General features: G+C 40.7%; 1 pseudogene; it reads right to left on the bottom strand.

The window, feature by feature from the left end:
- Positions 1 to 2,625: 2,625 nt before the first annotated feature.
- LOC143818403 (eukaryotic translation initiation factor 3 subunit L-like) lies at positions 2,626 to 4,930 on the bottom strand (annotated as a pseudogene).
- Positions 4,931 to 16,051: the final 11,121 nt, after the last annotated feature.

The following is a 16,051-nucleotide window of genomic DNA, read 5'->3' on the forward strand; positions in this document are numbered from 1 at the left end:
CTTCAGGATCAAAATCATCTTCATGCTGACAATGCTCCATCTCATGTTGCAAAGAATACCTCTGAGTCATTGGCTGCTGTGGGCATAAAAGGAGATAAACTCATGGTGTGGCCACCATCTTCCCCTGACCTCAACCCTATAGAGAACCTTGGGAGTATCATCAAGCAAAAGATCTATGAGGGTGGGAGGCAGTTCACATCAAAACAGCAGCTCTGGGAGGCTATTCTGACTTCATGCAAAGAAATACAAGCAGAAACTCTCCAAAAACGCACATGTTCAATGGATGCAAGAATTGTGAAGGTGATATCAAAGAATGGGTCCTATGTTAACATGTAACTTGGCCTGTTGGGATGTTTTGGCGTTAAATAGCTTTTTTGTTCAGTGAATGTGACCTCCTATTGCTGCAAATTCCACAAATGAGCATTTTCAGTTCTTTAAAACATATCAAATGTTTAGAAATTCTACTGTGCCTAATAATTTGGAACAGTGCATTTTGAGTTTTTATTCATTTTGGAGATTATACTGTTATCATTGGGAGGTTTCTTCAATAAAATTCAATGTATAATCTAACGGGTGATGACTTTTATTAGACTGACTGTCATTTGCACCGACCATTTAGGAGAATCTGATAAAAATGTAATTTGCATAATAATTTGGAACATAGTGTAGATGTGACAGACAATGCTCATAGTGATACAATCTTGAAAAAATGTTTGTTTATTGACTTCACAAACAGTTCTAAGCCTCTATATGTTTGCTGTTTATCATTGTAAAACATTAAGGTTTACTGAAACTATGCCAGTGGTGGTTTGATCTAAATCCTTGTGGCTTTTGTTTTGTAGGGGTTTTATGGCCCCTCATCTGATGACTCCATGATAGCTCATTTTCATCCAACCTTGAAAAGTGGCCACTTGAAGGTGTGGGTGAAACTAGAGTTACTACATAGTGTTATTCACTATATAAGACCAGAAAAACATGACTAAGACAGATGCCAAATCTGGGGTACCTGTACATGTAAGTAAAAAGGGGGAGAAGCCAGCGCTGCTTGTGGTCAAAACATAAAGTGCACATGCACATATTGATTTCTAACTGAGTTTCAAAAATGAGACATTCAGCAAACAATTGATCAATTCTTTGAGCCACCCCGCCACTTCACGGCATTCTCATAATGGGGCAGTCCTACTCTATGTTTTTTATATTCGCTGTGCCATTACGGCCTCTAAAAAGCAAGACCACATTAAATGCAAGCTGTACCTGAAACATTTCTGAATCACTCCCATGGCACCAGAGAGGACAGCATGGATAAAGGTTGACCAGGTCTGGACATAGACATTTCAGGTCCAACCTCCACACTGCCAAACCAGCACCACAGATGAAGGTTGAGACAGGCTTGGACACAGGTGCACAATCAAACAAAGCCTAGGGCAGGGCAGGGCTGCTGTATGTGTGTACAGCAGCCTAGGTCAATCACAAAAAACCCCAGAAAGAATGGCGTACATAACCCAGCGTGCATGGCAACAGTGGTGGTCAACCACAAACCAATATGAAAGTAAAAAACGGGGAGAAGCCAGCGCTGTTTGTGGTCAGAACGCAAAACATAAAGTGCACATGCACATATTGATTTCTAACTGAGTTTCAAAAATGAGACATTTAGCTAACAATTGATCAATTCTTTGAGCCACCCCGCCACTTCACGGCATTCTCACCACTTGACCACCATTGTTGCCATGTGCGCTGGTTTATGTATGCCATTCTTTCTGTGTTTTTCTCATGATTGACCTAGGCTGCTGTACACACATACAGCAGCCCTGCCCTGCCCTAGGCTTTGTTTGATTGTGCACCTGTGTCCAAGCCTGTCTCATACTTCATCTGTGGTGCTGGTTAGGCAGTGTGGAGGTTGGACCTGAAATGTCTATGTCCAGACTTGGTCAACCTTTATCTGTGCTGTCCTCTCTGGTGCCATGGGAGTCATTCAGAAATGCTTCAGGTACAGCTTGCATTTAATGTGGTCTTGCTTTTTAGAGGCCGTAATGGCACATAAAAAACGTAGAGTAGGACTGCCCCATTATGAGATTGTCGTGAAGTGGCGGGGTGGCTCAAATAATTGATCAATTGTTTGCTAAATGTCTCATTTTTGAAACTCAGTTAGAAATCAATGTGTGCATGTGCCCTTTATGTTTTGCGTTCTGACCACAAGCAGCGCTGGCTTCTCCCCCTTTTTTTACCTGTACATGTACAGTGTGCTGATACCTGCAAAATTGGGAATGCCCATGCAGTGTAAGTAATCTCCTAGGGGATCTATGTCTTGGTGTTGATTCTCTGATATTCCAGACGGATGATGTTTAAAAGCTTCTTGGTGATGATCTAAGTATACTGTATGTAGTTAATCTTCATATATACGTAATCACTATATTTAGTTAATCCTTATATGTACTTATTAACCTGTGTATGTTAACACATACAAAAGTGTACGCACTCACTCTATTCAATCATACTATTCCTTGAATTTTGTAGTTTGCAATAAAATTGCCTTCCATTGCAAGTATTTGCCTTTTAATCAACTTGATAGTGCCAGCAATGTGTAGGGGTGTAAGATAACCTTCAGTCCTAATATCAGTCATAAATATCTTGTCCATTTGAATGGCTTTCAAGGTTTCTGGCCCATCTTCTTCAAAGTTTTGTTTAGCTCTTCAAACTTGTGTATCTGTTGTATAAAGAAGTCTCCGTAGCGCCGAGCGACTTTGGTAACTGCAATGTGAATCATGTCCTTATCTATATAGAAGTCCACCTCTGATGCAGTCTGAAACTCTCCTCCAGAAATGCCACTCGTCCACACCCGGTTCTTCATCTTATGCTTGAAAACAAAAAGCTGAATGCAAAATTCCAGTTCTGGTAAATCCAAGAATCCTGCTAACTTAGCCACAGGCATAGTGGTGTATTACTTCAGGAAAATGCGAATGGTGGACAGTTGCGCCTGCTGCTGGACTTAATCAAGAAATACTTTAAGCTGCTGAAGATATGGTTCTTTGTGAGAGTTGGGGTGAACATTATCATTAGTGTTGAGCATTCTGATACCGCAAGTATCGTGTATCGGCCGATATTTGCGGTATCGGAATTCCGATACCGAGTTCCGATATTTTAGTGATATCGGGAATCGGAATCGGGATGCATATTCATGTGTAAAATAAAGAATAAAAATAAAAAAATAGGGATATACTCACCCTCTGACGTGCCCTGGTTGTAACCGCTGCAACCGGCAGCCTCCGTTCCTAAGAATGAGCGAGTGAAGAACCTGCGATGACGTCACGGTCTTGTGATTGGTCGCGTGAGCGGTCACATGAGCAGTCACGCAACCAATCACAAGCCGCCACATCATCGAAGGTCCTTCACTTACTCATTCTTAGGAACGAAGGCTGACGGTTGCAGCGGTTACAACCAGGGCGCGTCAGAGGGTGAGTATATCCCTATTTTTTATTTTTATTCTTTATTTTAAACATGAATATGGATCCCAGGGCCTGAAGGAGAGTTTCCTCTCCTTCAGACCCTGGGAACCATCCAGGATCACTTCCCATATTTGTGTCCCATTGACTTGTATTGGTATCGGGTATCAGTATCGGCGATATCTGATATTTTTCAGATATCGGCCGATACAATCCGATACCGATACTTTCAAATATCGGAAGGTATCGCTCAACACTAATTATCATAGTTAGGGACCACCGGTGACTGGAACTTGGGGCAGGCATAATTAAAGAGCTCTTCGTAAATCTGTGCATCGCCTTTCTGTATACGTAACATTTTGTTGCCATATTTCTCTCTCAGCTGAGTGTGAATACTCGAGTCATCAATGCACATGGTTTACCTGGTGAGGGCAATGGCCAGCAGCGCATGCATCTGCTCATTCTGCTTGTTAATCATTTCATATTTGTAGGTGGTTCTCTGGAACATACTCTTGGTTCTCTGGATTTATAGCAAGATGTTAGCGAACACACGAATGGCATCCTGATATCTTCGCATCATAAGTTGAGCAAAGCCAACGTAATAGTATGTGGTCACCTGGCACTCAGGGACTCGGGAATACATACTCTTCTTATTGAGCTCAATGTTTTCCAATGCTTTAATAGCCTGATAACAATCTCCAAGAAGAGAGTGCAGGCGGAGCAGTCCAACCAAGCTGAAGTACCCAAGCATCTTGTAGAGAGAATGTCTGCCATATTCTCCAGCTACACTTTCAGGGTCACCTCCACTGGTGTAAATCTCCAGCTGCCGGTTAATGTTGTATTTATCCACTAGTGAATGTAAGACATTAAGGATGCTGTGAACGTTCCAGATCTTGGGGTTGGAACGCAGGAATTCAATTTCTTCCTCTGATTTCTTTGCGGTCTTACACTGATACAGGCTGAATGACTGAAACTGGCAAATTAATTTATCAATGATATCCCACAACCACTGGTTAGGCAGCTCCAAGGGCGCAGGTCCATCTGCATTCAAAATGTAGTTGAAGAGATTGCAGTAGTTATAGTAAGATTTGAAACTTTGGCGTAGATGTGTCTGTAATATAGCTCCTTATAGAGAATTATGAACACGGCGTCATTCCCAACTTGAGGAGCGATCGCTTCTGCTTCAGGCCATGGGGAATTCTTTAAAAAATGTTCAGTTAAATTGGTCCAGCTGTTCTCATAGATATATTGTATCTCGTACACCTTCTAGCTGATGACATCACTGGACATTCTGCTGGCTTGTAGCTAGTACAACTTCTGGTCAATCAGGTTAGACATGGTCTTCTGGAAGTACTGAATAAAGTTCTTTATCACTTCTGGGATGACCTGGTAGGTCTGCTGCTCATACTGGCACTCATATGCCAGGTCCTGCTTGGGGTCACCTGTGTGCTGTAGGGCTCATATGGGGTATCGTAATCCTCGTACGACATGATGAAGACCGATCAACCTGGGGTGTCATCATGTGGTACGAGGATTACGATACCCAATATGATCCCTACAGCTACCAGGTGGACTATGACACACACACAGGTGACCCCAAGCAGGACCTGGAATATGAGCGCCAGTATGAGCAGCAGACCTACCAGGTCATCCCAGAAGTGATAAATAACTTTATTCAGTACTTCCACAAGACCGTGTCTGACCTGATTGACCAGAAGGTGTACAAGTATTTGCCTTTTTTAAAGACATATTTGAACCTTAGGGCTCATTTCCACTTGCAAGAAAAACAGACGAGTGCAATCCGATAAAAAATCGGATTGCACTCGGACCAATGTTATTCAATGGGTGACATCTCATCTGCGATTTTTTTCTCAGCTGAAATCAGACTGAGAAAAAAATCGCAGCATGCTGCGTATTGCTGCGATTCTCGCCAATGTAAGACAACGGGTGCGACAAAAAAATCGCACAGCACTCGCACCATGCGAGTTCTGTCTGATTTTTATGCACCGGTGTCCTTTGAAAAGCCGGTAATTCAGTGCGATGTACAGTAAAATTACACTGACAGGTTAGAATATAATAGATATATACACATAGAATAGGCATACATATATATATATATATATATATATATATATGTCAGTGAGACACCTATATATACATATATATTTAATGCAGAGCTAGATAGCAGAAAAGCCGGTAATTCAATTGCCGGCTTTTGCTATCTCCTTCACAAACCCAACAGGATATGAGACATGGTTTACATATTTCTGACTACTAATGTAAGAAGTGTCTTTGTGTAAAATTTGGTGGCTCTAGCTGTTAAAATAAAGGGTTAAATCACGGAAAAAAATTTCTCCGCCAGAGTGGGAAAGCCAGTGACTGAGGGCAGATATTAATAGCCTAGAGAGGGACCATAACCAGGGTTATTTGCCCCTCCCTGGCTAAACACATCTGCCCCCAGCCAGCCCAGAAAAGGCACATCTGTAAGATGCACCTATTCTGGCACTTGGCCACTCTCTTCCCACTCCCGTGTAGTGGTGGGATATGGGGTAATAAAGGGTTAATGTCACCTTGCTATTATAAGCAGGTTAATATTGGAGAGATGTCAATAAGACACCTATCCATTATTAATCCAATACTAGTAAATGGTTAATAAAACACATACACATTAGGAAAAAAGTATTTTAATGAAATAAAGACACAGGGTGTTGTAATAGTTTATTATACTCTTAATCCAATTGAAGACCCTTGTCACCTGAAACAAAGTTAAAATAAAAAGATCAACAATATCCCATACCTTCTGTCATTTAGTCTTGTCCCACGCTGTAAATCCATCTGAAGGGGTTAAATAATTTTACATCCAGGAGCCTGCTAATGCAGCTGTGCTCCTGGCTGTAAAAGCTGGGGAATGAATGGAAGCAGGGGAACGTAGCTACCTAGATTTGCGGTGCTGCACCCCCTGCTGGCATAACCCCATATGAACTCTAGCGTGGGAATTTTTCTGAATATGCACAAAATGCATATTGTAAAATGGATTTTCATGGGCGCATCCAGTATGTGGGTTCCAAGGCCTAATGGGGTGCATATGACTATGCAGCAGGGCTCGCCTTCCTGCCAATGTATAAAACAAATGAGTATGGAGCACAAAATGCATATTCTGAAGTGGATTTTCCTGGGCTCAACCACTATGTGGGCTCCAAGGCCTAATGGGGTGCATATGACTGACTATGCAGCAGGGCTGGCCTTGCTGGCAATGTGTAAAACAAACGAGTATGGAGCACAAAATGCATATTGTGAAGTGGATTTTCCTGGGCCCATCCTCTATGTGTGTTCCAAGGCCTAATGGGGTGCATATGACTGACTATGCAGCAGGGCTCGCCTTCCTGCCAATGTATAAAACCAAGGAGAATGGAGCACAAAATGCATATTGTGAAGTGGATTTTCATGGGAACATCCAGTATGTGGGTTCCAAGACCTAAAGAGGTGCATATGACTGACTATGCAGTAGGGCTGGTCTTGCCGCCAATGTATAAAACAAAGGAGTATTGAGCACAAAATGCATATTTTGTAGTGGATTTTCCTGGGCCCATCCACTATGTGGGTTCCAAGGCCTAATGGGGTGCAAATGACTATGCAGCAGGGTTGGCCTTGTCGCCAAAGTGTAAAACAAAGGAGTACGCAGTACAAAATGCATATTGTGAAGTGGATTTTCATGGGCTCATCCACTATGTGGGCTTAAAGGCTTATTGGTGTGCACATGAATTGGTAGCAGGGCAGGCCTTGAATTCAATGCAACACTTTTTCAGGAGTCCCCCCTGGACATCTTATGACAGGGGTATTGTGGTGTGTTGTCATTGTTGGCAGCCCATCCACTCACAGCACAGGCTACAACAGCTTAGGAGACCCTCTGTTTCATAATGGCCCTTTATGAAGATTAATGAGCAGTGTCTCCATCTTTTTTACACCTTAAAAGGACCCCCGGGGGATCGCGGTAAAAATACTTGGGTCTCCCATAGACTTACACTGGGCTCGTTGTTCTGTACCCGAGTATTCCAATTTGCTCGACCCGAGCAACAAGCACCCGAGCATTTTAGTGCTCGCCCATCACTATTGCTGTAAATAATTTCAGTAACAGACAGCAAAAAATGTGGTCCTCCGGCCTACAATGACCTAACTTGGAGCACGAAGATATATGAGGGCTGTCACGGAAATAGCACACAGGCAAATATGTGCCTTTTTTATATTTATATATATATTTATATATTTATTTATGCTAAATAGTGCTGTATATAATTTGACTAACAGCAAAAAAAGTGTTCCTACGGCCTACAATGACCAAACTTAAATAATAAAGAGAATCAAGAGTTTTTACGTATAAAAAGTATATATTTTTTATTTCATATAATTTAATCAATGTTTTTCTTTTACAACAAGTATAAAGACAATCTGTCAATATGGACAAAAAAGATGATCCAAACCAGGTGAAAACGCAATGTAAACGCTAGTACACAGGATCGACTATGTGCAGAATTTCTAATTGTCTTTTACTGACTGCCCAGTATACATAAAAATCTAAAATGGATACAATTTAAATATAAATAACAGCACCCTGTTTCTACTGATAATCATTACGCAATTGTGTTATATTAATAGAATTCTAAGTGTCACATTAAGTTTACAGAGAGCATATATCAAATGATCCAAGATGGGCGCAGTTTAAATGAAGATGCAGACACCTGATATAAATAAATGTAGATCGCGCTCTTGCGCAGATTCAATAAGTCCATAGGTGTCACACCATATTAGAAGAAAGACCGCACATAAATATATAAGAAGTTATAAAGGTTATTTACCCATATTCAGTGGATGTCAGACCTGGACGCTTCCAGGTCTGACATCCACTGAATATGGGTAAATAACCTTTATAACTTCTTATATATTTATGTGCGGTCTTTCTTCTAATATGGTGTGACACCTATGGACTTATTGAATCTGCGCAAGAGCGCGATCTACATTTATTTATATCAGGTGTCTGCATCTTCATTTAAACTGCGCCCATCTTGGATCATTTGATATATGCTCTCTGTAAACTTAATGTGACACTTAGAATTCTATTAATATAACACAATTGCGTAATGATTATCAGTAGAAACAGGGTGCTGTTATTTATATTTAAATTGTATCCATTTTAGATTTTTATGTATACTGGGCAGTCAGTAAAAGACAATTAGAAATTCTGCACATAGTCGATCCTGTGTACTAGCGTTTACATTGCGTTTTCACCTGGTTTGGATCATCTTTTTTGTCCATATTGACAGATTGTCTTTATACTTGTTGTAAAAGAAAAACATTGATTAAATTATATGAAATAAAAAATATATACTTTTTATACGTAAAAACTCTTGATTCTCTTTATTATTTATGATTAAGTTGAGTTTAGTATACTTACCTATAGGCGTATTGCTGGTCTTTTTGTATATTCAAATGACCAAACTTGTAGCACGCAAATATATGAGGGCTGTCACGGAAAAAGCACACAGGCAAATATGTGGCCTGTTTTTTTTTAGAAATGCCAAATAGTGCTGTGGAGTAACAGACAACAAAAACAGTAGCAAAACGGCCTACAATACCCCAACTTGGAGCACACAGATATATGAGGGCTGTCACGGAAATACCACACTTGCAAATATGTGGACTTTTTATATTTTTTTATGTTAAATAGTGCTGTATATAATTTCAGCAACAGACAGCAAAAAAGTGGTCCTCCGGCCTACAATGACCAAACTTGGAGCACGCAGATATATGAGGGCTGTCACGGAAGTACCACACTGGCAAATATTTGGCCTTTTTATATTTTTTTAGGCTAAATAGTGCTGTATATAATTACAGTAAGGCCGGGATCACACATGCGATACAGCCGAGTCTCGCAGGTGAAAACACAGCTCTGGCGCCGGCACTCCGGAGTGAAGCGTGCAGCCACACAGTAATACATGGAGCAGAATGCGGCGAGCAGGGTGGCGCCAGGTCCCTTATACTCAGGATGATGCTGTGTGGCCAAGCCAATCACTGCATGACCACAACAAAGATGGCTGTGGGGTTTCATGTCCTGGCAGACAATCCCTGCATCGTGTTTGGGTCTCTAAAATCTGCCGATAATGCTGGGTGGAGACACCGGTTACCGCCGAATAATCCCAGAAATGCTTGGTGCTCGCTGAGTACACCGAGCATAGTGATACTCAAGCGAGTAAGAAGTAGTGGTGAGCACGTTCGCTCATCACTACTAGTTAGGGCCAGTTTACAGTGTGGTGGGGAGCGGGACAATTATACTGCATGTAGGCCCATTTCACTGCGAGCAGGGCGGTCTGGGAGTCACAGTTGGGGGATCATACTGTGTTGAGGTCACGGTACTTTGCCAGGGGAGTTGAGGTTGGGTACATTATGGTTATCATACTGTAGAGGGTACTGTGGATAATTAACTGTGGGGGCACCATATAGTGTTTGTGAGGCACTTTTGTAGTAATCTTACTCTATGGATGCAAAGAAAGGGTAATCAACAGCATCAGTAGGAGGAATTTTACTTAGTAAAGGCTGCAAGGTTGTGAGATATGTTCTTCTGTGACCTCTCCAAAATTTTATTTATTTTGGGAGGTGAGATGAGAAATTTTGCACCTGACTACACTCATTTAAAACACTAAAAAATTAGTAATGCTAGGCTTAAAATGTTATAAAATAACGTGACTTTTCTATATAAGCAGTTTAACTGTATACTCTAAGCTCTACTTCAGCCATGCCCCAAGTGTGATAATTTGGCGTTTAAAGACCTAAAATAATCTGGACTTTACATTTTCAAGTTCAGTTATTCAGTTATATCTTAACCATATATTGTTTTATGGACACTCTCTATAAATAGATTTTTTTTGTTGTAAAAGCCTTGTTCTATTCATTTCACTATATTGCTACTTCTATATAAATATTATAATTCCTTTACAATTTACATTTAAAAGCAGCATCCAAATGTTACCCCAGAAAAACAACAACCTATTTTTAAAGATCAAGGTTAATAATTACTTTTTCAAGAACAGATTCTGGCAAGAAAGGTAAACAAAGAGTAACAAGAAACTAATGTATTCTAAATACCTCCTTCTACTGTTCCCAATTAGTAAACTGTAATATGTCCCAGTAGGCAAACTGAGCCTTTTGACTTTAGCCCAATAATGATTTTGACAATTACAAACACGGTAATGTTCCTTTGTTGAATAATGAAAAAAAGACAAATAAGAAATCTCAATACAGAGTGGTATTTATTTGTTGCAAAAGATTTCAAACCTTAAAAACAAAATCTAGTTAAACCATGTGCCATTATACAAAAAAACCTTAAGACTGTTTTACATAAATATAAAATGGGTAATCTTTTTGCATGCTTATTTAGGCTGGAGGTCCTTGCCCAATCATGCATCTATTTACAGTAAATGACTTACTACCAAAAAGGTAATTAATGAGGGAAGGCAAAAAGTGGCTTACAAAGAGAAGAAAAACCCCCATAAAATGGAATACTTTATTAAATGTTACACTAAAAAATGTATAACCCTTATCCAATAAATCAGTTTAATAGGGCAATAGACCCCAATATGTAAAAACACGCCTTATACCAAAAATATATATCCTAATACAAGTGATACAACAAAGGTGGTACTCAATATATACCTAAAGGGTGTCAGGATATATGTGCACTACTCCTAACACTAAGGCAGAAAATAAATATGCCACCCTATGGTAACTCCCTACCTAGATGCGGGGGTTGGCACCCTAAGAAAATACGAGAATAGTGCCCCCGCTCGTACGGTGGCTGTCCCTAGTCTCCTAAAGATACCCTAAAAAGGGAAAGAGTGGGAAACAGAAGGCCAGTGGGCTGTATTAACTTGTCCAAATGTGTAATACCAATAATGCAGTATATTAGGTACAAATACTACGGTGTGCTGTAAGATAGGGATAGAGGTACAAGTTGATTATCACTGATTTAAGGAAAGAAAAAGACATATACAATATATCCAGTATGAATGGAAAACCAATACCATGAACTACATAACTGTCTCTCTCGAGAGGTTTTTACGGAGCTGGTTTGCCCTGATTCACCTTTATGAGCCACTACACTGGAGGGACGCTCGGCTGGGCTATTTATTGCAGGAGATGAGTATACTACAATCTTTATTTATATGTGTCCTCATCATTTACTGCATTTCCTATTGAGATGATTAAGCATTAAATTGTCCATATCCAGGTGTATTTGGTGGGGGCTTGGTGTTATTGTTGTCTTTTATGACAGTTATGTAGTTCATGGTATTGGTTTTCCATTCATACTGGATATATTGTATATGTCTTATATTTTTCTTTCCTTAAATCAGTGATAATCAACTTGTACCTCTATCCCTATCTTACAGCACACCGTAGTATTTGTACCTAATATACTGCATTATTGGTATTACACATTTGGACAAGTTAATACAGCCCACTGGCCTTCTGTTTCCCACTCTTTCCCTTTTTAGGGTATCTTTAGGAGACTAGGGACAGCCACCGTACGAGCGGGGGCACTATTCTCGTATTTTCTTAGGGTGCCAACCCCCGCATCTAGGTAGGGAGTTACCATAGGGTGGCATATTTATTTTCTGCCTTAGTGTTAGGAGTAGTGCACATATATCCTGACACCCTTTAGGTATATATTGAGTACCACCTTTGTTGTATCACTTGTATTAGGATATATATTTTTGGTATAAGGCGTGTTTTTACATATTGGGGTCTATTGCCCTATTAAACTGATTTATTGGATAAGGGTTATACATTTTTTAGTGTAACATTTAATAAAGTATTCCATTTTATGGGGGTTTTTCTTCTCTTTGTAAGCCGCATCTATTTACAGTACCCTAGCTAACAGCATTAAAGGTCATAAATACAGGTGCATCTCACAAAATTAGAATATCATCAAAAAGTTAATTTATTTCAGTTCTTTAATACAAAAAGTGAAACTCATATATTAGATAGAGTAATTACAGAGTGATGTATTTCAAGTGTTTATTTCTGTTAATGTTGATGATTATGGCTTACAGCCAAGCAAAACCCAAAAGTCATTATCTCAGAAACTTAGAATACTTGATAACAAACACCAGCTTGAAAAAATTATTTTAAAATCCGAAATGTTGGCCTACTGAAATGTATATTCACTAAATGCACTCAATACTTGGTTGGGGCTCCTTTTGCATCAATTACTGCATGAATGCATGTGGCATGGAGGCCATCAGTCTGTGCCACTGCTAAAGTGTTATGGAAGCCCAGGTTGCTTTGATAGCAGCCTTCAGCTCCTCTGCATTGTTGGGTCTGGTTTCTCTTATCTTCCTCTTGGCAATACCCCATAGATTTTGCTGGCCAATCAAGCACAATGATACTGCTGTTTTTAAACCAGGAATTGGTACTTTTGGCAATGTGGACAGGTGTCAAGTCCTGCTGGACAATGGCATTTTCATCTCCAAAAAGCTTGTCGGCAAAGGAAAGCATGAAGTGCTCGAAAATTTCCTGGTAGACCGCTGCACTAACATTGATGCAGTAATTGATGCCAAAGGAGCCCCGAACAAGTATTGAGTGCATTTACTGAATATACATTTCATTATGCCAACATTTCGGATTTTAAAATCATTTTTTTAAACTGGTGTTATAAAGTATTCTAATTTACTGAGATAATGACTTATAGGTTTTCATTGGCTGTAATCCATAATCATCAACATTAACAGAAATAACCACTTGAAATACATCACTGTTTGTAATGACTCTATTAACTTTTTGATGATATTCTAATTTTGTGAAATGCACCTGTATATAAAGTTGATTTGCCCTGTTAAAATTGCAGTGGGTCCTTGATTTCTGGCTGCAATATAGATTATAGAGTGATGCACACTTTTGAATGTTTAGGTCAGCTTCAAAGCGAGGAATTTAGCTTTCCATTATCCATTGCCACTAAGAGTTTTTATAAAGTTTTGGAGCAGAAACTGAGTAGAAACTGAAATTTTTTGAGAAGTTTTGAGATTTAGAGGAGGATTTGGAAAGTCTCTGCTGAATTTTAGTTCAGATTCTGCTCCAAAAATTCCTTAAAAAACTGTATGCGCATATAGCTTAGGGTGGGCTAAAAACTGTGGCTATTTTCAGAAAGCCTATAAGAACTCATGTGAATGTCTGTACACATCATTTTCATGTTTCACATTTTCAGTTACATATTTTCATTGTTTTTTATCTTATTGGTTATACTTAAGTGCTGGTTTTCCGTACAGTGTATTGTGCATACATGGAAAATACCTTGTTTATCAGGGCTGTGGAGTCAGAGTGAATGTCATGAAATTGAAGAGTTAGAGTCAATAGAAAAGGTTTGGCTTACCAACTCCATAGCTCTAAAAGGTATGAACTCACAAAGATATAGGGGAAGATAAAAGAGGAGACAAGGGCCCCAGAGTCTAAGTGTAGGTGCATGTTTACATCTGCCGCAACAGATTGTGATTTTTGCATTCACCCTTTAGATGGCTTGTATATTTGCCTAAATGATCCGTGTGGTGGATCAGCTCTGTGTAATCCTACGGTCTGCAGCACGATTGCGGGAACTGTGCCAGGCTTGGTGCAAGGTCTGCAAGTGAATGTAGCTTCCGAAGAACAAGGATTGTTAAATAAATGCATATTATACGTGATGAAGGCCGTTGCGGGTTGAAATGCATTTTTTGTTTTTAGCAAAGTGTCCTAATAAATTCGATATCGAGCAAAATATTTCATCTTTAACTATCCTTGTCCTCCGGGAGCGCCAAAAAAAAGGAAATCTTCTATTTACTACCAAAGGTATGAACTGAGCTATAAACTGTATAAATTGTGTTCATGCAGCGTGTAAGTGCATGTTCACACTGGCCACTGAACTGCATCTACTATATAATTGTCTAAGGGGTACTTCCGTCTTTCTGTCTGTCTGTCCTTCTTTCTGTCGCGGTTATTCGTTCGCTGATTGGTCTCGGCAGCTGCCTGTCATGGCTGCCGCGACCAATCAGCGACGCGCACAGTCCGGAAGAAAATGGCCGCTCCTCTCTCCCCGCACTCACTGCCCGACGCCCGCATATACCCCTCCGCTCACCGCTCACACAGGGTTAATGCCGTCGGTAATGGACCGCGTTATGCCGCGGGTAACGCACTCCATTACCGCTGCTATTAACCCTGTGTGACCACCATTTTACTATTCATGCTGCCTATGCGGCATGAATAGTAAAAAGATCTAATGTTAAAAATAATACAAAAAATAAAAAATCGTTATATACTCACCGTCCGTCGGCCCCTTAATCGACAACACGCCTGCCCGACGCTCCGGTGACCGCTTCATGCTGCGATCTTGCGAGATGATGATGTAGCGGTCTCGCGAGACCGCTACATCATCATCTCGTGAGACCGCAATGCACTCCTGGGACCGGAGCATGCGAAGAGCGTCGGTAAAGGCCTCGCTTCGGTAAAGGCCTTGCTTGGATCTGGAAGCTCCGGAAGGTGAGTATATAACTATTTTTTATTTTATTTCTTTTTTTAACAGGGATATGATGCCCACATTGCTATATACTGCGTGGGCTGGGCAATATACTACATGGGCAATATACTACATGGGCTGCGCATTATACTCCGTGCGCTGGGCAATATACTACATAGGCTGTGCAATATACTCCATGTGCTGGGCAATATACTATGTGACTGTGCTATATACTACATGAGCTGGGCAATATACTACGTGACTATACAACGTGGGGTGCGCAATATACTACGTGGGCTGGGCAATATACTACGTGGGCTGGGCAATATACTACATGGGCTGCGCAATATACTACGTGGGCTGGGCAATATACTACATGGGCTGGGCAATATACTACGTGGGCTGGGCAATATGCTACGCTGGCTGGGCAATATACAACGTGGGCTGCACAATATACTACGTGGGCTGGGCAATATACTACGTGGGTTGGGCAATATACTACGTGGGCTGGGCAATATACTATGTGGGCTGGGCAATATGCTATGTTGGCTGGGCAATATACAACGTGGGCTGCGCAATATACTACATGGGCTGGGCAATATTATAAGTGGGCTGCGCAATATACTACGTGGCCTGCGCCATATACTACGTGGCCTGGGCAATATACTACATGGGCTGCACAATATACTATGTGGGCTGCGCAATATACTACGTGGGCTGGGCAATATACAACGTGGGCTGCGCAAGATACAACGTGGGCTGCGCAATATACTACGTGGGCTGCGCAACATACAACGTGGGCTGGGCAGTATACTACGTGGCCTGCGCAATATACAACATGGGCTGCGCAATATACAACGTGGGCTGGGCAGTATACTACGTGGCCTGCGCAATATACTACGTGGCCTGTGCTTTACACTACGCATACATATTCTAGAATACCCGATGCGTTAGAATCGGGCCACCATCTAGTTAAATAAATAAACAGCATAATGCATGGAAACAATATGAAGTACTTAGTTAACATGCCCCTTGATCAAAAAAATGTGAAAGCCATCTCACCACTTCACGGTGACCACAA

Source organism: Ranitomeya variabilis, chromosome 3, assembly GCF_051348905.1.
Source record: "Ranitomeya variabilis isolate aRanVar5 chromosome 3, aRanVar5.hap1, whole genome shotgun sequence".
Lineage (NCBI taxonomy): Eukaryota > Metazoa > Chordata > Amphibia > Anura > Dendrobatidae > Ranitomeya > Ranitomeya variabilis.